The sequence below is a fragment of the Crassostrea angulata genome, chromosome 9 (assembly GCF_025612915.1).
Source record: "Crassostrea angulata isolate pt1a10 chromosome 9, ASM2561291v2, whole genome shotgun sequence".
NCBI classification, from domain to species: Eukaryota; Metazoa; Mollusca; class Bivalvia; order Ostreida; family Ostreidae; genus Magallana; species Magallana angulata.
The window spans coordinates 4,732,756-4,754,809 of record NC_069119.1 but is presented as its reverse complement, the minus strand read 5'-3'; the positions used below and the strand labels follow the sequence as shown (position 1 = coordinate 4,754,809).

Genomic DNA, 22,054 nt, shown 5'->3' with positions numbered 1-22,054 from the left:
CACAAAGTGTGCATACTAAATGTCAAATGAAAAATAAGGGCATTTCCGAAGAACAAATGTTTGTTCATAATATGATTAATGCATCCCTTACATACTATTAATAAACGAGTTAGTGCTTTTTGCATTTTTAATGGAAGTTTTCTCCTCCTCATAAACTTTTGTCTGCTAGAGTTGTTACCCAATATTTTTCATCAAAGAAAAAAGAGGACTCTAAATTGTAAAATAAAACTAACTTGTTTCTTTTCATTTTATGAATTTACTGATGCTTTACATCAGATTAGGTCGATATTAGACCGGTGGTTACAGAGAAGATATTTTAAAAAACGATTTTAAAAACTACTATAGATAGCGCACGCGACGACAAACAATGATAGCAAAATGTCACTTCACTCTGCCCCTTTACTGAAAAGACAATTCATCATTGTACACAAAATCAGAACTATCTGTCGGAGCCTACACCTTCCCAACCATATACCACTCTGACATAAGATGATATTTGTTTGATGAGGAATACAGAATTAAAGAACAATTTCCTTTTGTGCACTAATTATAACTATGAAACTTCATCTGATGGTTACAAAACGTTCACACAACAGCGATAGAATTTCCGAATCAAAGTATCTGCAATATACATGTACAACAGAGAAACACAATTTCTGTTCTCTTTCGTCTACTACTCTCACTGTCTCCTTTCGCATATGAAAGTTTGTCTTTTGTGTTTCATTTATGATTTTAAAAAAAAGTATACTTTATAAACTCTTTTTCATTTTAACCAATGTTTAAAGTTATTCTAAAATATTCTTAAGACAGTAACAATGCAAGTAATAGTTTTTTTAGTGTTAGTAATTAATATAAAAACGCTATAATATAAACAAGTATATGCTATTCATGTTTGTTTACTCATTAAATTTTGAAACAAAATTTTGGTGTTAATCAGCTTCAGTATTATCTGCAGTTAATTTGTAAAGAAGATAAGTATATTGCTAAACAAAGAATTTTTTCATTTAAATCATATTCTCATTCAAAACGGCATTCGAATACAAAGTCATCAGTACTGCATCCAGTAAGGGCAAATAAAAAGTTTTATACAATATTATAACATATTTTACAGCTACATAATATCACACTTTCAAACTGGTTAATAAAAAAACCAAAAGCTGTTTCAAGTTATTTCATATTTGTCGAAATGTTGACGCATAATCTGATTTTTCATCAAAAGGAACAGAAAAAAGTACCTCAAACTATCTAGAACGTGTACAAAAATTTAAAGTAAGTTTTTACAAAAGGAAGTGTCCAATACTCCCAGGAGGCCGATTGCATCGTTTTCTGTGGTAGACACCTAACGATCACTATGGAGATCAATTGCATCGTGTTGTGCGATATACATATAGCAGTCACTTAGAGACCAAATTTGTGGTTTAGACACATAACGGTCACTATGGAGACTGATTGCAACGTTTTGTGCGGTATATATCTTGAGGAACTTGCCTAACGACTGTAATACAATTATTTTATTGTTAAAAATATGTGTTTTTCCTCTTTTGGTTGCAATTAATTCAAAACAAAACAATTTACAACATGGCACATTTGACAAAAAGATATGCATGAGAGTAATATGCACAATAAAATACAAATTAATTTTATGCTAATTCTACATTGCTATTTTAATTGCATTACAATTACATGGGAACCGTCGTCTTCCCACCTCCAGGTTCTGTATCGGGCTTAAAAATGTCCGTTTTATTGAAAAAAAGCCATCTGCAAGATAAAAGCAACATATTTTTACTTTGTAATTGAATGATGTAAGTTTTGATTTACTGCATTGATCTGATTAGTAACTTTTTACAAATATACATGCATTCAGTAATATAACCATAATAACACAATTTCATCCATGTAAACTATCCTCGTCGAATATATAAAATGTCGTTTATCTTTTACAGCAGTTCTAATTTCAAGTAAGAATTTTATAAAGACATAATATTGCTCTTTATTTTTCATAAATATTTGTTCACATTGGTATAAGAAGTTGTAATCACAATATCAAAAGTGAAGATTGACATTTAATGCTTTGTAGATATGGTTAAAATTTGGGCGAAAATGAAAACTTAAGCTGACATTTAACAGACTGTTAAATAAGTTTAAACATATCTTGTATCAATTATTTTGCTGAGTGTTTTAATGAATAAAAGCCTTAGCTTATTTGAGAAGTATATGATTGGAAAGCCATGGCCAAGGACATTTGAACAAGAAATATTCTTCCGCTCTAAATTTCCCATCGGGACGCGGTCCTTCACTGCCCAGCTAAGTTTCAATCATTATTTTATTATTTTTATTCCAAACGAGTACATGATTGTTTCATTTTTAATGATAAATGTTTAATGTATCTGTATACAAGAAAAGTATATGCGTACACGTAAATGAATTTTAAAAAAAAAATTTAAGCGTACCACTAAAAATTCAAATGCCATATTTTTACCCTGTTTTTAAACGATGGTTGTTTTTGTTGCACAATTAATACAGAAGGTTTAAAACTTCCGTACTTGATAGAAGAACAAAGTACATAGTGGTTTTTAAAAAAATGCTGTTTATTCATTATGTAATTATGAATTATCTTTTTAAGATTTTGGCAGTTTTAAGATGAACTATCGGCTTGGAAGTCTTTCACTTTGACTAAGATAAGATAACGCTAAGATACGTCGTCTGGTACCAAATATAACGTTATATTTTTTCATTTTTCGTCTCTGCTACCAAGGCGACGGAGTGCTTAGAATTATTTAATGAATGTAGCGAATCAACACCACTGAATGTTATCTCTTTTAGAGAACTGAGAGCTCCAATTAAACCATTGTTTGCACACTGTGAACAAATAAAACGATTTACTGCCATTTTTACTCAAATGAAATAAGTGTAGACTCTCTCTACCGCTAAATATATATACATGCATTTATAAGATGCTTATGCACAGTAAGATAAGATGGCGAAAACCATTATCTTATCATTCTACATACATGTGTTTTCGCATAGAGCAACTTGAATACGCACTGGGCTCATAATTGTTTTGAAACAAAACACTAGACTCTAGATACATATATCAAACTTACGTTGTAACAATTACAATACTTGACAAATTTGTGATTTGCTTCACGATACAAACGTTATGTGTAGTATGAAATTTACATACTGAAACTTAATGTATCTAACCTTAAGATATTTCTGTTGACAATATCAAACGATAATGTAGACCTTGGAATTTACCATAAAGCGTTGGTCCAGTGCGGAACATGATATGGTAATTAATACACGGCTAACAAGACACTGAGTATATATACAGCAATAGGTGAAATGATATTTGTAAAATGTAGCAGGGCTCTGTAGCGAGATCATTGACTGTAAAAGAAATATTGGTATTTCCAAGCATAATATAATCATCAGCAACGGTGAACAATGCTGCTAAAAAATAACAGCAAATTGCATACGGCCTGGGAATGCAAATTGTAAGGAAATCTAGGTCCGTAATTAAAAAAATAGCCCCTAAATCTTGTAAATCATAGAGGATCGCGACAAACACCTGTTTTTCTGTTTAAGAACACGAAGTAATATGTTACTGTCGTTTTTAGAGTGCCATGCAATAAATCATTCAATTGTGTAATGTTTAATTAGCCACTCCTTCAAAAGGATGCAACCAAAACAATGCATTATCCTCTGCAATGTGATTGGCCTTCTCACGTAACATTATAGATATTCTCTAAATTATTCTGTAACTTAAAATAATTCAATTTCATGCCTAAGTCGCATTGTTACCACTGCTAATTTACACTTTGTCAGTATAGGAAAACATATGTAACATATTATCATAGAAATATTTTAAAACAAGTTTAAATTTTTAGGAGCACATGTCTATGGTAGTAGAGATACAATACGGTCATTACTGATATCATGTTATCTGCGTGATGCAAATCCTTTCCCTCAGTTTAAAAATTAGCAGCATGTCTTAATGCTTTGTATTAAATCTCTCCTCGTACGTTGATAGTATGGTGCCTCTGATATATTTTTAATTTTTCTTTGCCTGGGTCTTTCGTTTAGATTACCATTTTGCATGCATTCAAACCATGAAATCAACCAATCGACATTTTTCTATTTTCAGGTTAACTTTAACGTAAGCTTTCACGAAAGAGTTTTGGAGAAAATTGATTTTAACATTATGTAAATGTAAAACAAAAATTAAGCAAAATCTCATTTGACTTTATTTATTTAGAGATACTAGTTTTAAAATTGATAAGTATTTGAGTTATTGAAAAGGTGATCCATCAGATTTAGACTTAAGTTTTGTCTGTCAAGTAAATTAAGGTAATTGGTCTAAAAATAATTCTTCTCTTAAATATTTTCATTTTTTGTCATCCAGATGTCATAAAGGTTCTATTTTGTATGTAAATGATTATTGTTTTATTTTGCTTACTTGTATTGTTAACCACCATATTTCCTTAATGCAGATAAATATCTGAGTGTTACCTAAAAATAAGAAAAGAAAACAAGGGGTTGTTGTCTTGAACATAATTCCATAAAAACAGTTTTCGGTTTTTTTTTTCTGAAATGAGTAAGAAATTATTCGTCAATCTCATTCTTTGTAATTTTTCATGTTGTAGTATGACTAAAAGTTAGAGAGAAATAAAGGATTTTTTAAATTCCGCTTTGTTTACTAGGAGCAAATTAAAACAAATGCATCGACCTTATCAAGTTTTGAAGCATAAGGTAGCAAGGGACAGTTTCGGATAAAGTACCCGTCAATATTTTTGTAAAATTGAGAATTGTTGTACTTGAAGGCTTATGAGTGTTGCTAAAATTCATGAAATGATTTTTAATGATTATCATTAGTTAAAGGGTTGTCTCTTGTTGAAATTGATATGCAATATGTAGGCCCCATTTGTTAGGTACATGAGAATCAGAAGTAAAATGCGAAACCTGCGGCTATGACTGTTGTGTTGACTTTACACAGTGAAATTGCAAGTTACAGGCGGGAGGTAAAAAAAAACACGAAAAGTAGGTGGATGGGACATTGTAAACTATACAACGGTAAGTTTCTGACATGTGATATTGCAACATGCACGCGGTACGGAAGGTCAACATTCTGCAGGGAATTAGCTGGGGGAGGTCTAAATAGCTGAAAAAAAATCATGAAAAACTAGCAAAATATGAAAGGGTCAAAATCTCATAAAAACTATTATTTAGAGGAGTTTAACAGGTTTTGACAGGTAATTTTCTTCAGAAATTGGTGATTGGCCTTATAAAGAGTGAATTAAAGTATTTGTGCTGAATGGGTACTGAGGAAATTCTAGTTACAGAGTTCCGATGACATGCATCCCTTGGCTACAATGAAATGTATAAAAAAAACTGTCCCGTGTCACCTTAAAGTGAACTCATGGATTCCTTGATGACGGAAGACCCTAATAATAATTCTGCACATTAGCTGGATAAATTCTTTTCTTACAATCAATGAAAGCTACCTTGCATAGCTTGAACGAACTACCTAAAACATTTATATATATTTTTCCTTTAAATTTTTCAGTGAACATATTTGAGCATTTATATAAAGCAGTGATGTTTCTGACAGTAAGTGTCATTCAGTTCGTTGCATGGAAAGAGGTTTTTATTCTTCGATGAATAAATCAAATATTTCAATATGTTTTAAAAGCAATCTTACATCAGTTTGTAAAGACTTCATTGCCAATTAAATATGCTCGATTACCTTGTACTCCCTGGAAATACATTCTAATAAAACGTCAATTATGTTGTCAGTTGAGGAAACATGAAAAATAAATTATTATCATACTAATTCAATTACAACTGTTTCCAAATGTTTAAAGAAAGCGTACATTTAAGTGGACAAACGTGTTTGACTGTTATTCGATTTAGTTCGTAGAAGTATTGACAGAATAGATTTTGTAAGAAGTAGGGTGGAAAAAATATAATATGAGATTTAGTTAGGATTGCACACCAACCATATATGAAATTAAGATACTAATGCTCAAAAGGCATAACCAAGTATTGAAACTTTCAAACACAGGGACATCATGGCGATGTTATCAACTTAAACTACCAATTGTTCATCTTCAGGGGAAAAAATACTGTTTATAGGTTCTTCAATGCCAATTTAAAAATACAATTTAAAAAACAGAGACTACTGCTGCTATATGTTTTATCATTTTTTGAGCATATAATTCATTTGCAATGTTTTTGATTGGCTGTTTTTGATCCAGGATAAAAATCGAGACGTTTAGAGAAACAAACTATCAAAACGTTTTTGTTTTAACATTGCTTAATTTATGTACATGTATATTAACATAAAAAAATAAGACACATTTTTGATACCATATGTCAATTATGGACTCTAAAAAAGTATACACGATCAAGTATCCTGAGGCGCATATCTGTTGGGTGGCATTGATCGTCTACCATTCAAGCCTAATTTCAGAGCTCATGCTAACTTGAAGATGTCATAAATCTTACTGAATTTGCATAAGTTGATTGTAATGAAAAACTGAGATTAAATTTAATCAAATTTAACATGTAAAACTGTCAAGGTACAAAACACCTTTTGATTTAAAGTTCCTCCTGTGCCAAACATCATCACACATGAGTTTTACGGTCTTCAATGTAAAGGAAAACGTCACATATCAAGGAAAAGGAAAATGATATTAAGCTGTATTTAATCCATTTTACTATTGTTTGATTTTTAAAAATAAATTGGGAATTTTGAAAAAAATAAATATTAGCAAATATTTTCAGTCGGGTTCTACGTTTAAGTAATTAAACAAGTTCTTGACAACAATGTTTAATAAAAGTACTGAAGTACTGAAAGCCAGGATCTTTTGATGTGTCTTTTTGCATATTGTGTAGTAAAGACTGAAACTTTCTATATGAATTTTTCTGTAAACAAAAATATGTCTCTCTATCGTCTGTCAAAATAGTTATGCGGCATATTTGGACGATTTTTAATAAAAATACACATACCCGTGAAAGAAGTGCAATTGAAATAGCTGAAAGATATATTTTCCAAGATAATTTCATTGACACATTATCATCTTTCACTCGGAAAAAAATGTCAAAGAACGATAACAGATTCCTTAGGGAGATTTATAATGAGGAATGTTTACATCTTTTCTCCATTCGGAATAAACTCGGAATACATCGCGCAATTTTTCAACGTTATCATCTGGGCTTGCTGCAATACAAAATCTCCGTAGACATCACATTTTTTAGTATTGTATTGAAACTTGATAAGCTAACGGGCGTTTTTTGGAATTTTTTCATACTTTGAAAGACATCGTTTGAACTCTGAGGTATGAATAAATATCAAGCAATTAAGCCAAATGTTAATCCAGGATATCTTGGGACAGAATTTAGTAGAAAAAAATTCAACAGTTGTTGCCTTGAATTCTGCAACAAGCGCTATAAATTCAATCCCCATGTCTTCAATACGCAGCAAAGTAGTTCATGGAAATTCCAGGCAGCGCATTGTATGTGTCCAAAATGCATAGTCTTGTTTCTAAAACACGTAATTAATAAGAAAACTTAAAAAGATAGACAATTCTTTTTCAATTACCCCCCCCCCCCAAAAAAAAAAACCCAAAAAGCCCCAAGAAATTAAGAAAAAATACAAAAAACCCCCCAACAACACTTTTGACAAAACATGGCTCTTTGTGTAACTAGTTGGTATAGTGGAAGCTTTACTTTGACGCTGTTCGGTTTTTTGTTTACTTTTGAAGTTGTGCTATTTATAGTAACATTGGCTATTTGCCTACCGACAACCCGGCTTAAAACGAAATCGAATTAGGTTACATATATGAATCTAACTAAGATTTAATACATTTGAGCTCGTTTTACTAAAATTCCAAAGTGTTAACTTTTTTGGTTCCTTCTTTATTGATGTTTAATATAATTTTCAGAAAATTATAGTTTCTTTTTGAGCATTATGGTATCTTTCTAAAATACCTTTGCTTTAATACTTGCTAAATATAATGCCTGAAATGAGTTATGTAAAAGTCCTTATAATGATGATTTAAAAATAGTTGCCTTTAAATCATAACAGTTTATTTAACAAATATAGATATGATATACTGATAGAATTATTCACCTCAGATTAATCCCTTCAATCAGTTGCCCCATACTTCGATACACGCCAAAAATAGATTTCTGTTAATGATGCTTTTAAAAACGTTTGATAAACATAAAGATGTGATTTGTTTTCTTTGTTAGTTCTCTTCAGTGGAAGGATGTAGAGTAAAGGATATTTGCAGGTTTAATGCAATAAAAATAGCTGGGGCAAGTGATCTGTAGACAAAACAAACCCTAAATAAATTACAAGTATAATATATGACAGGAACAAAAAAACAACACCCAGTTTCAACCATTCATTTGAGGAAACTTAATTATTTGGAACTCTTACCTACATTACGTCAGTATGCATTCTTTATATGTCAAAATTATCGATCATTCACGAAATAATCCAGACCTGCTTTAATCAATCTAAAAAACAAAATAGGTACAACACTAATTACTTTTTTTTATCTATAGGTATTTTAAATAACGCTGTCAATTGATAACCTGGACAGTTTTCTTTGTCTCTCAAATATATTTCAAACATTATTTATTTCATTATGACGGAATCAGCTAATAACAAGTGAAATGAAGTGCTACCTATTTTATTGAATCATTAATGTTTTGCATTCTACAATGTGCCATCGCTAAATACGATAGTGCTTACAGATATATCTCTGTTATTTATTGTTCTTTTTTTATTTTGGGCGATCTCAATACCAAAACAAAACTAAGAAGTAATTTGAAAGAAACAGAGAAAATTTTTCATCAAAAAAGTAACATCTTAAAAGTTCCACAAACTGCACGTCAATTTTGAAAATTGAATTAAATGCTTGAAAACTCAAATGTAATAAACGTGTTTTTGTTTGCCGTATCGTCTGTTTAATTTTCATCTTTAAATTCTAATGAAAGCACAAAAATAGATGCAATTAGCATGTGAACAACTTATCGGGAAATGAAGCAAAGTTCATGTTTTGTCGTTTCCTTTTTCTTTTGATCAAAATTTAAGACAGTTTGAGGTAGGGAGGAATCAACTCTAATGACAAAAATTTCATTACGTTGATTTGCATATAAACTTGTGTTATGAGTTATGAATTATTGTTTTAAATTCAGAAATTTAACAAAGAATTATTTGGTTTCTCTTTGTGAATATTGTATGATCTCGTCACATGTATATGAAGAGTCGGTTTGGTTTTTCCGCTTTCATTATTTGCAGCTATAAATACTTGGTCTGATATTATCAATGAAAAATCTTCACTACTTTCAAATAAATTGGTTTATATAGAGTGATTACTAATATTAGTACATGTTACATTCAGTTTTTACAATAGCGGGTCAGTTTTTTCTGTTTTTCATCGTTTAACTTGTAACTATTCATCAGAATTCAAAGCTTGAAAGAAATCTTTTGGTGAACCAATATTGCTAAAATGACATAAATAACTGTTTTGTCCTACATGATTTTTTGTTCAGCATTTGAGATGTACTTTTGGTATACTGTCACTATTTATAGACCCAGAATTCACCAATCGACGGCTGACTTCCAAAAAACAGTGTTGGATATGGGAGCTTTCATACATTTGCTTTTCTAAAATACGAGATCTGCATTTGATTTATTGATTTATTTACCTGTAAAATATATCTTCAGAGAAATTTCAATGTAAAGGTAAATCTGAACTTTTAGTGGTCATTTGGAAAACCATCGTTTGACTCACTGCAAAAGGTTTTCAACTGTGAAATAAAAAAAACAACCTTGAACAATGTTTGAATTTTATTCATATTAGTAAAATAGCCATTTTGAACACAGCAAGTCCCATGTCTACGAACCCTTTTAAGATGCACAATTATTTCTTCCAATTTTAGTTCCTTTTGAGGACTATGTATCACAAATCGTTGACGTCCGATTTTAACTACAACAAACAAACTTAGGGAAGATAAAAATTTACATATGTAGATTTTAATAAAAAATGATGTAGATAAAATTATTGCAATTTAACATATTTAAGACATTGTAATGTTTTGTTGTGCTATTAATCATCATGTATGATATACGATTAACTGTTTCCGGCGGCGAGACACAAATTAAGTTTCAAATATATCAAGGGAAGTGAAGGATAAATTTTGCTACTTTTCATTCCAGTCACAGTTGGTCAAATGATTTATATATATGAACTCTTACATTTGAGCAGTGTTTATGTCTTTTATGACTTTAAGAATGTTCCAGAAAAGATCATATTATAATTATATTGGTAAGGCGAAGAAGTTCTCTTTTTGTCCTGTAAGGTACCGGTATTTCTGTGTGTTTATTAATAATAAGCGAAAACAATGGACGCACTTTTAACGACCAAAAGAGAAACAAATTGATATCAATAAACTAATCTACAGTTTGTAAAAGTTACTTCCCTTTGCCGCCATCTTTTGGAAAAATACTTATCACAGTCACCAATGTAGTTTAGGGGCTAGTTACTTTGTCATTTGACTGTAAAAATTTCTTTTTTTTCAAAAATTATTAATATTTTAATTTTCATTGCGCAAGGATTGGGATAATATTAGAACGAATAAATCCAAACGATTCAATCTCACGCCTCTAAGTTGTTTGGTAGCATAAAAAAAGTTGTTTGTTTTCCACTTTTGACCTTTTAATTGATCCTGCAAAAGGAAACACTTGTAAAGTGCTGACATTTCTATATATTTGAAATTATATACGAAATAGATTTTATTATATAAAGGAAATACTTTAATGCATTTTATTTACATATTTTTAACAACATGCTGGTAAAAATATTTTTAAGGAGAATGTATCTATAAGTATGCATACATCTTGGTTTTAATCATAAAAAACTTTAAGATGGTAAGGGGCATCTGTTGATATTAACGTGGATTAAAGTACATTATATTCAAAATACTTCAAACGGCTTACTTTTTTACAAAGTATTTTAATTCAGTTTTATAAAGTTAAAGAGGTTCCTATATTTATAATTGGACAACTTGATTTTAACTATTTTGATCCTGATTAATTATATCGCAAAAGGTTTTTAATTGTAACGTAAAATACAATTAGATTTCTTAAGTAACATTGGAGAAAATATTAGATGAATGTTATTTCAATATTGTATTTCAACAAAAATTTTATAAAGAAAATTTGTTTTGTAGTTTTGTAACACTTTAATTTTCTTTCCTTTTTGAATGATAAAAGAGTTTGCATTTTATTATCTAATTGTTGTAATTTTAAAAGAAAACTTTTTAAATACTTGTCCATGAACAAATTTGCTTTATTAATTGTTTCTCAATAAAAAATAGGTATATTATAATGTGAATCTACCTGGGAAAAAACCTGTTTGTGTAACAACCACGGGAGAATCGCCAACAAAATAAACATGTTGAAGCTGCTACTCTGTTATATCAATTTGTGAAATAAATGTAGAAAAGTGTAAACTACATATATTTTTAACAAAATGAAAGAATTAAATAGACACTGGATAATATCGAGCATTTGTAAAAATTGTGCAGGAAATAGGCTTTTTTGGTTACTTTCTCTAATTATAAATGCTAAAAGGACATACCTAAACCAAGTCTTTAGTAAAACCAACAAGTTCTGAAATATTTTCCAATTTCCTCTTATCAAAATATTTTCTCTGTGTCATTGTCCATAGACGTAGCATAGGATACTATACAAGGAAATTTAAAAATGCATTTAAATCAATACCAACAAGTTTTCATTCACTCAGTTTAACGTTTGAGGAATTCATAACACTGTTAAAGAAATAAATATGATTATCATGTAATTATGGGCCACCTGCTGGGAATTGAATCTAAATTTACATTTTGTGGTTTTTGTTTTTTGGGTCACGTCATAAAAAGTGAAGGGCAAAACAAATCTTCGGTTAAAAAGCCGACACACAGTTTCTGTACAAAAAAGAAATTTTAATAAGCAAATCTTGTTCCAAATTGAGTTATTTCCTTCGATTTAAATATTTCGTTATTCTTAATAACAAGAAAGTCATATAAGCATTAATGTTTTTTATGATGTTTGATAAATAATAACACAGAGAACATATAGAGTGTCAGAAACATTTTGAATCTGCAAAACAAAAGGTGGCTTTTAAATATGAAACCTGGCTTCATGTGAACCAAATAACAGGTTAATGAACCTTGGGATACGATAGTGTTTGACACTACAACCGAAACGTAATATCCTTTTATTTATGACTAAATAATATACATTACCAACTGATGATAAAATTACAATTTCCCTGACGGATTATATCAAAACAATCTATTGTAAGTAAAAATAATCACTGAACTGTATATATATATATATATATATATAGTATAAATCCACACACGTAGTATTATATGAAAAAAAATCACAACACCGAAATAAACTCAACTAGTTTCATTTTAAATCATCAGGAGTTTGAAAACATGTTGCTAAGTTACACAAATACACATAGTGAACATATAAGGAACTGTGCAAGGAATAAAAGTCCTAATTTCACCGTTTTTCCTTTTTACAAGTTTCTGAGGGATACCACAGAAAAAGAACGTGAGGCAAAAGAAAAACTGTTTATCAACAAATATAGACCTGTTTTAAATGCCTAATAATTATATAATGTATCAGATAAAAACTGTTTCCCGTAATTATTTTATATATTTCTATTATTTGTATGGAGAATTTTATTTTCCCGTACTTAATGTATATCTTTATATTATGACGTCATAATCAATTCGGCTACATAACGTAACATAATACTAGCGTTTTATGACGTCACAATAAGAAATATGTATTCGTATGTATGTGTATTTGTGTAACTTAGCAACATGTTTTCAAACTCCTGATGATTTAAAATGAAACTAGTTGAGTTTATTTCGGTGTTGTGATTTTTTTTCATATATATATATATATATATATATATATATATATATATATATATATATATATATATATATATATATATATATATATATATATATATATATATCTGTTATCAGCTTTTTTGTAACACTTTTTTTAGCTTCAATAAACAACCAACTCGTCGCATTCTGCAAACTTTATTCATACAGCATTTAACGATATCATATTCATTATATATGAATTTGATAAGCCATCAAGTCATGCCATTGTCAGCAATAATATTTTCAAAATAAGCCTGATACTGGTACGATTTTAGGTAAAACCGTATACAGAGAGAGGGAGCAATAGAGAGTAAAGCTTAAGAGAAGAAGAAATAAGGGAATGATTACTTGCGAATATAGATTAAAACACATTCACGAGTTTGGTAACCGTTTTACAAAGATGCTTGATAGGGGATTATGAAATTGAAAAAAATATTGCAATCCAAAGCAAAATACCCCCCCCCCCCCCAAAAAAAAAAAAGAAAGCAAAAAAAAAAAAAACAAACAAAAAAAACGAGATGATCCATATACACTACAGTTCCTCAGATATTTTCTTCCAATAACTTTGATACTCCTTATATATACATTTTTTTCATTAGCAAATATTTTTCTGCCAAAAGCCTTTGTAAACTGCAATCATTATTTCAAATCATAGCGAATGATTACAAACGTTAAATTGCTAACTGTAGATTTGAGAAACGTGTATCAAACAATTATTTTTATTAGAATTCTTTGAGATCTGGTCAAATAATTGCACAATGTTTTACACAATGCAAAGGTATTACTGCTTACGCCTGCAGCTTTAAATAACTTATTTCCTTAACATTTATTTAAAATTTAGATAATCTGAGTCATATTTGCATTAAAACTGAACATTGGTCTATTTTTTTTAATGAATAGTGGTTGAATTTTGTAAAATCTAGACAAAAGTTGCTGACGACTATGGGATTAAGGTTTATTCCACCTATTTATTTTTGGGCTGGGATTGGCCGCCGATTTCTCCAGTGACACTGATTACAAATGTTTTACCATTCCATGTCGTAGATTCTAATATGCTTTTTTATAATTAATAACGCATTTTTGGTGGAGATAGGCCTTAAGTTTTTAGTTAACATGGTTTTCCATAAATTACGAAAGTATTCTCAATCTTTCTTTCTTTCAAACTCAAATCTATCTATCTATCTATCTATCTATCTATCTATCTATCTATCTATCTATCTAGCTAGCTAGCTAGCTAGCTAGCTAGCTATCTATCTATCATAATTCTTCTACAATACTGAATTCATAGTTTTAAATTTATTCAAATTTTATAGTTGTATTTCTGGTTTGGTTTGAAAGGTTTAATAAACCATTTACGATTGATTTCTCAAGTTATAAAATCGATTGGCTATACAGAGACGCTAAAATGAAATAAAAGAATTTATTATTTATAAATTCAGAACAAGACAAAAAGCTTAAATCATGTTCAATATTTTACAATAGAACTTTGCTATTATTTTTAATCAATCACCAGGCATACATACACGAAAGAATAGAATGGAAATTGAAATTCATACTCAACAGTATACTATTTCTTTAATCTAGCGTTCAACAGACCTGCACTATGTTACGTTGGAAATGTCATTTGATTTAAATGAAAAATCAAATATTCTTGCAAAGAAGTATACAGTAAAACACGGTTATAGCGAACACGCTTATAATGAATTGACGCTTACAGCGAAGTGAATTTCATTCCCCAAGTCTCTATTTTATGTTGTAAACTAGACGGATATAACGAATTACACTTATAACGAAGTTAAATTGGCCGTCCCTGGGACTTCGTTATAAGCGTGTTTTACTGTACATTCTATAGAATAGAATGATGGAGAATATTCTAATAGTAAATTGTCACTTACCCGAGAGTGTTTACCGGGTCAGAACAAAATTGATCTGATTTTTGTAGACAATGTTGCTGTTTGGAAGAATGAAGTTTTTTGGTGAAAAACTTTTCTTGTGATTTTTGTTTTTGTTACTCTTCGCTGTTGCAGAAGGTTTTGATATATATATATATATATATATATATATATATATATATATATATATATATATATATATATATATATATATATATATATATATAAAGAAATGTCCCCTTTTAGTGGAATTGAAGTTTTGATGTATTTGATTTGATTGTAAAATTCATTTACTTTGGGCCGGCCATTTACCATCTGGTAAATCAGGAACTGCTCAATGATGCAGATATTCATCGTAAACATTTTACACTTGGCCAATCTAAGAGTAGCTGTTACATTCAGACAAATTGATCTACCAAAAGAAAAAAGCAGCAGTGTTTTAACAAAACCGACAGTTCAACGAACGATTTAAAGATAGTTGTCGCCTAGTACATCACACATTATTCGTGAAAAAAAGAACGTCTGGGTTTTCTGTTTTCTTTGTGAGCAAACACAACTACTGTGGAATCATTAGAATTCATGTTGGCAAAATGTTCGTGAGTATTCATAGTTAGATCCCCTCCCCTTAAAGAATTTACACCCTCAACCAGAGCAAATTGATAGAGAGTTAGTTTTGTTGCTGAAACTGAAAACCGACGCATCCACGAGATACATCCCCACGAATAAACAAAAAACTCACAATCCACAAATATTGTCCCCACGAACTTAAATGATTCCACAGTAGTTCTGAAAAACAGATATCTATTTCCAATTCGGTACACTAATAATCTTTGATTTGTAGGATTAGCATCGACAAAAGATATTTCCTTGATATTTTCAGTTCAATATGTTCAGTGACGTGGCTGTTTTAATTACTAAACGATGAACAATTAAATTATGTTAAATCATTTAAAATATGTATGTTGCCAGAAAGTGGTTTAGCAAGATAAAAAAAAATTCCTTTTAAGAAATAGTATTATCAATAAAGTGTTCAGGTATCAACACACGAGCTTATTTAAGGAAATTTTATTTCAACAAAGAAACCAAAAATAATTTTGAAATCTGGAATAAACATGAAAAAAAGTTGTTTGTGCACATTCAAATAGTGTGAGAGATGTACATACTTTTTACATCACGATAAAATAACAAAAATACAAAAAATACCGTGTAACAAGATTTCCATTAGAGTAAATTTACAGATAATAAATAGTTTTAATATGAAAATGAAGTATTAAAATGCACTATTATGCAATATATAGATGATTGCTCATAGACTTTGTCTAAAAGTCTACTACTCTGGAATCATTATTATTCGTTGTGGACCATTGTTTATGGCTTTTGTGGGTAACCTTTGCACACGAATTTACATCCTCACGAACTAATATATAAGCATTTGTATAGTATTTTTTCTCACAAAATAGAACTTGCCACCCACAAATTAACATCCCCACAAATTAGGAAAATTTTTGTACCCACGAACATCGACTCCCCTTCCCACGAATAGAAATGATTCCACAGTATGTACTCCTTATCTATACACGCATCATGTCTAAATATACTCTCACATACTATATGTCTCTTCTCCGAGTATTTTATGCCAGGTTATAAGTTAAATTAAATGTTTGTCCAATTCACGCATTATTCATTTACCTTTTTACTTTTTCAATGCTATCTCCTTTTTGAAACTCAACATGCTTTGGTAGTTAATTTAACCAGTCAACTGATAAGGCATATCGGTAATTTCTAACATATATGTGGCCAAATGGTCGTGACTCAATCAGTTTCCTCAATAAGAAGAAGTTTGTTTAAAAATACAGTAAATATTAATATATTATATATTATATATACCGGTATATATCAATAAAAATACAGTAAATATTAATATATTTGAGATTCACACACTGACTAACTGGAGACCAAAGAGAACCCTATCCTTTTCCTAATAAGGCATTTCTTTCATAAATGTAATGTCACTTCAGGGGATGCTTACTCCTCCTAGGCACCTAATCCCATCTCTATCTTTTTAGAGGTCCTCGGCTGTAAATTTGTTATCGCTTTATAGATTTTTGAGAGAGTTGACAGATTGTTATTTTAATTTTTCACTTCAACCTTTAATACATTTGCTGGATGGTTGTATTTAGTTTTTTGTGTTCGCTCAATAATAGTTTATGGCTTAAGAAAATATAGGACAATGGGTTATAGGTTTAACCATAACGCCTCCTTAAGTCACTGACATTTGAGCTTTAAAGCAACATATCAATCAATCAGTGATTAATTACCAAACACTAAAAATCTAATCCTCATCTCCCTGTAATCTTTTAAAGTGTTTCGGATACAATAAAATGTTATGTTATTGTTTAGAAGAGTGATCTAAAATATATTTTTCACCTATTTATTTGCTTTATTTGCACTCACTGGCAGTATATGACGTCAGAAGGGACGCTATTTCTTAGGTCAAAATCAGTGAAAAATTGACATTTTTCTTATCTTTTTACGAATGGGAAATATAGAGCGCATGCTTGAACAAGGAACATTTTTCTGTCACTTTTTATTCTTGGCTAGATACATCTCTGATTAAAATATTTTGTTTGTTCAAGGATGCGCTCAATGTTTTCTGAAAGAAAAACTGCTTGAAAACAAGCTGTTTGATGCTAAAAATGCAAAAATGGCGGGAAAAGGTTGTCTTTACGATGTCATATTTCTAAATTGTGGGCACTAGAATCAAAATGAAAATTATGAAGAAACATCACATATATATCTGTACAAAGAAAACAAAGAATTACTTTAAGATACTGATGTTTATTTTAGGGGGCCATTTTAGGCCCATATCATATATAGTCCTATGTTATCGCTTTATGGATTTTTGAGAGGGTTAACAGATTGTAATTTTAATTTTTCACTTCAACCGTTAATACCTTTGCTGGATGGTTGTATTTAGTTTTTTGTGTTCGCTAAATAATAGTTTATGGCTTAAGAAAATATAGGACATATCTAATGGGTTATAGGTTTAACCATAACGCCTCCTTAAGTCACTCACATTTGAGCTTTAAAGCAACAAATCAATCCTCAGTGATTAATTACCAAACACAACAAATCTAATACTCATTTCCCTGTAACCTTGCGATAGCTAAAAGTGTTAGCATTTTTTTTCATTTTGACACAGTTCTATTTTGTAAATCACGTGCATTTAATTAGTCGTCGGTTCTAATAAGCTTATTGTCTGTCGTATCATGTCAAGATGATTTCAGTTTTTGTTGTCATTTATATTTTTGAAAAGGTTAACCAATTTAAATTCAAATTTTGCAATCTTGGATAATATCTTTCTAGAAATTTGTAAAGGACAATTCATAAATGTGTCTTTGTTAATTTAGAATTAATAGTTACTATTCCCCCTTTTAAAGAAAATATGGAATGTTTTAGATATCCCTTTGAAAGATGGAGAATCAATGAATTGGTATATTTCAGTATGAATAAACTCTCTGATAAAACATTACTCGGCTTTGAAATACATGTACTGATTTCACTATTCTGCAGAAAAATAGAACGATAGAATAAAAAAAAAAACAAACTATTTTTAATGAGGAATCGGAATCAAATGTTTGTTACTAACTATAAATTCTACTGACAAATAGATGGAAACTATACATAAACAAGGAAAAAACATTTTATTCTGTTGACAGAGACTAAAGTTTAAAGAAAATCATATCAAATACTATATTAACATAAGCAAGATAAAAAATAATTTTTATAATAAGATGCATTTAACTTTGAAATTGTACCCTTTTTTAGATGAAATATTTTATTAGTTAAAATCTGTCCTCAATTTTTTTTCAGGTCGCATGTACATGTATCCCAAAGTTTTCTAAAAAGAAGAAGGACTTATACATGTTGATTACCACATTTGATTAAAATTGTAGTATGGCAACATCCTCTGTTGATATTACTTTTAAGATGAATGAACTCTTTTGAAGTTTTTAAAACTTGAAGTTTATTAAAGAATAGGTTGTACTTATAAATCTAATACGCCATATCAAATACTTTTGCCTATATTGATAAAACAAAGTGAGTATTATAATGGATTGCACTGTGCATCTACAATGTTATGGAAATTGACAGGTAATTACGCAATTCTGATCTTAGAAATACTCTTTTGATGTAAATATCATCTCAACAATAATATTTGAGCCAGAAACTATCAAAGGTATATCGTGAACAAAACGAGTTTTCAAATAAAACTTAAATTACTATGCAGGAATTGTTTCCTTTAAAGGAAACAGATTGCATCTGTTTTAAACATTAAACGATACAAAATACCACTTAATGAAACAAATCATATAACACTAATATAGCTATCATAATTTTGTAATTAATGTAATTAACTTAACTTATATTCTTCGGCGTTAAAGACAGGAAATCAAAAAATTATTAGGAATTTGATAACCAGGTTAGCAAATGCAACTCTTATCATCAAAAATCTAGAAAATAGAAGCCTTCATTTTGTCATTCCATTTTAGAACATCACGTTCACAATTCACTCCTTGTTTTGCAACTGTAAGTGTACTAAGAATACAAATAAGTCATCTACTAAAAATGTAAAAAAAAAAAATAGTTTTCATTTAGCCGTTACACGCTAAAGCAACACGTTCATTTTTTTGATTTGTAACTTACGTGTATTAAAAGACAGAGAAATATACTTTTTATTTTTCATATCTATCTATCTATCTATCTATCTATCTATCTATCTATCTATCTATCTATCTATCTATCTATCTATCTATCTATCTATCTATCTATCTATCTGATTTGTTAATCTATAAACTGATATTAAGGAAAGAAAAAATCTGTACATTTATCTTGAAAATTTTGGCATTTTCCTATAGTTTGATATATAACTTTTCTTCTAATGTAGACCAATATCGTCTAAAAATGGCCAAGACCATCGAGCTCCTTAATATATCAAAGAGAAACAAATTTTTCAGAGTTAGTAAAGATGTCACAAGATTGTTTAATAAATTTAGTTTAGTATGCAAAAATGTTTTATCAGGGTTTGGCTCATAATACTATACAATTGTTGCTGTTTTAAGGTCAATACGATGATTAAGCTACCTGAGAAGTACAGTATTCACCGAGGAGGATTGGTTTAAAAAAACCCAGCAATAATTATTTTATCACTATTATTATACTAAATATAAATCTTTCAATAAAAACACGGTTGTTTAAATTTTCAAAGGGCCAGACCCATGATAAATTACTTAACATATCTCTAAGCATTTTGTTAAGGTAAAAATGAAAAAAAAATTAAAATATTAAATTACTTTGTATCCGTATTTCTATTATATATAGAAATATGTCATATATCTATGATATTCAGCCTTTTATTTATTCTTAAAAATTTTGTTTGTGTAGTTTTATTTTTTTAATAAAGGTCTTTTAACTAAATGTGGTATCTATACTATTTTCAAAGATTACAATATGTTTTTGTTTAAAAACACCTCCTTGTTTTTTTTGTTAATCACATAACCCTGATTTTCTATAAAAGAGTTATGTCTGTAGGATATCTTATCTTCTTTTAGAATCAGACTGTCCAGAAAGTAACGATTCCTTCAGACCACACATGAGTAGAAAAAAATCAAAACAAAATATCATACCCATACATTACATTGCTTTAACAATTATTTCACAATGTATATTAGGTCCCATTAAGACACAGTATTGATACACGGGTTAATTTGTTGGATAAACTGATGTTAACGATACATAAGAAAAAATATCTAAAGTTATTTTTTGTTCTTTAGAAGAACAGTTTTAAATTAGCCCATCTTTTTTCCTACTTTCATCATATTTACAAGGTAAACTTGTCGGACCTGTATTTACACGTACTTAACTTTTAAACTAATAACCCTTCACGCGAAGTTTGATTAAATTACGCTTTGATGTTCGTTTAATTACATGTATGAAATCACTTTAACAACATATGAAAAAGGAAAACGATTTCTAAAACTTTTCGATCAAATGAGTTTTAAAAACTTACATTTCATATCATAGAAAATAATAGATGGAATCTTTAAATGAAAATCAGTAAAAAATTAAGATACTTACATGAGGATGATGATATTTGTTTTGTCCCTGGCAAACGATCACACTCGTATCAAAAAGCATTGTAGGTTTTGTTCGCAGTAATTTGAACTGGATCTTCAGCTTTCAATAAAATTTTTAATGTCTCTTCTTCATTGGTGTGTTATCTTAAGGACGTTGTTTACTCAGGGTTTGAGTCTTCAGATTCGGATTTTTATAAAGTTCAGTAAGATTTGTACTAAACACAAAGAGTATTTCTGAAATGAATTATTATTGACATTACATTCGATATTTTTACTACTTATGGAATTAGGCTCAAACAAAGTTTGACTTTTAGCAAAACAAAGGAAATTCGAACTAAATTTTTCAGATTTTGCTTTCCATTGAAATATTTTTGGTAGTACTGTAATATTGAAAGTTAAGATTTTCATATGTTAGGAAACATGATTTTTCATCCCTTCTGTTGGTTTTAGTGTTTTTTTCATTTAGATAATAATATGACAGTCACTACAAAAATATTGAAAAACGCTGAAAACGATTAAAGATACCATATCCAAAAATTTTGATCATTGACCTCATATGCCAACAGAGTATGGTCAATATACTTAGCTTAATAATATAGATATTCAGGTATTATCATCACTCAACTTTTTGTTAAATTGAATCAAAAATGGGTAAGGATTCGACAACTGATAGAAGAAATTCGGCCTGGAGTATATAAAAAAATTGTAAATGAAAACTTGGTGCTTTGTATCTATTTTGTGTCACTGCCATTCATAAATTTCATTTCATTTTTATAAGAGCTAAGCAATTTGTATTTTTTCACAATTAAGAAAATCTCAATCATTGTGTAAACTTTTTAGGGATTTTTCATAATCTTTTCAAAAAATATTCAATTTCCATTAACTCAATAAGTAGGTCATTGACCTACTTTTTGGAAAGTGAAAAATAACACTACCATGTAAGGTCTATAACACACAATAGTTGGTTTTTCATTATCATCAGTGGGATTTTTTTCAATCTGAGCAAACGTATACCTTAAGTGTATAAGATCAAAT

At 29.5% G+C, this 22,054-nt stretch overlaps 1 long non-coding RNA gene across 1 annotated transcript; it reads right to left on the bottom strand.

Annotated features, from left to right (window-relative positions):
• Positions 1 to 1,142: 1,142 nt before the first annotated feature.
• Positions 1,143 to 21,228, bottom strand: LOC128162524 (uncharacterized). Its single transcript, XR_008240681.1, has 6 exons — positions 21,021 to 21,228; positions 9,922 to 10,004; positions 9,724 to 9,825; positions 8,447 to 8,526; positions 4,460 to 4,512; positions 1,143 to 1,758 (listed from the first exon to the last, which is right to left on the bottom strand). It is a non-coding gene; the product is annotated as an uncharacterized LOC128162524 (long non-coding RNA).
• Between the last annotated feature and the right edge of the window lie 826 nt (positions 21,229 to 22,054).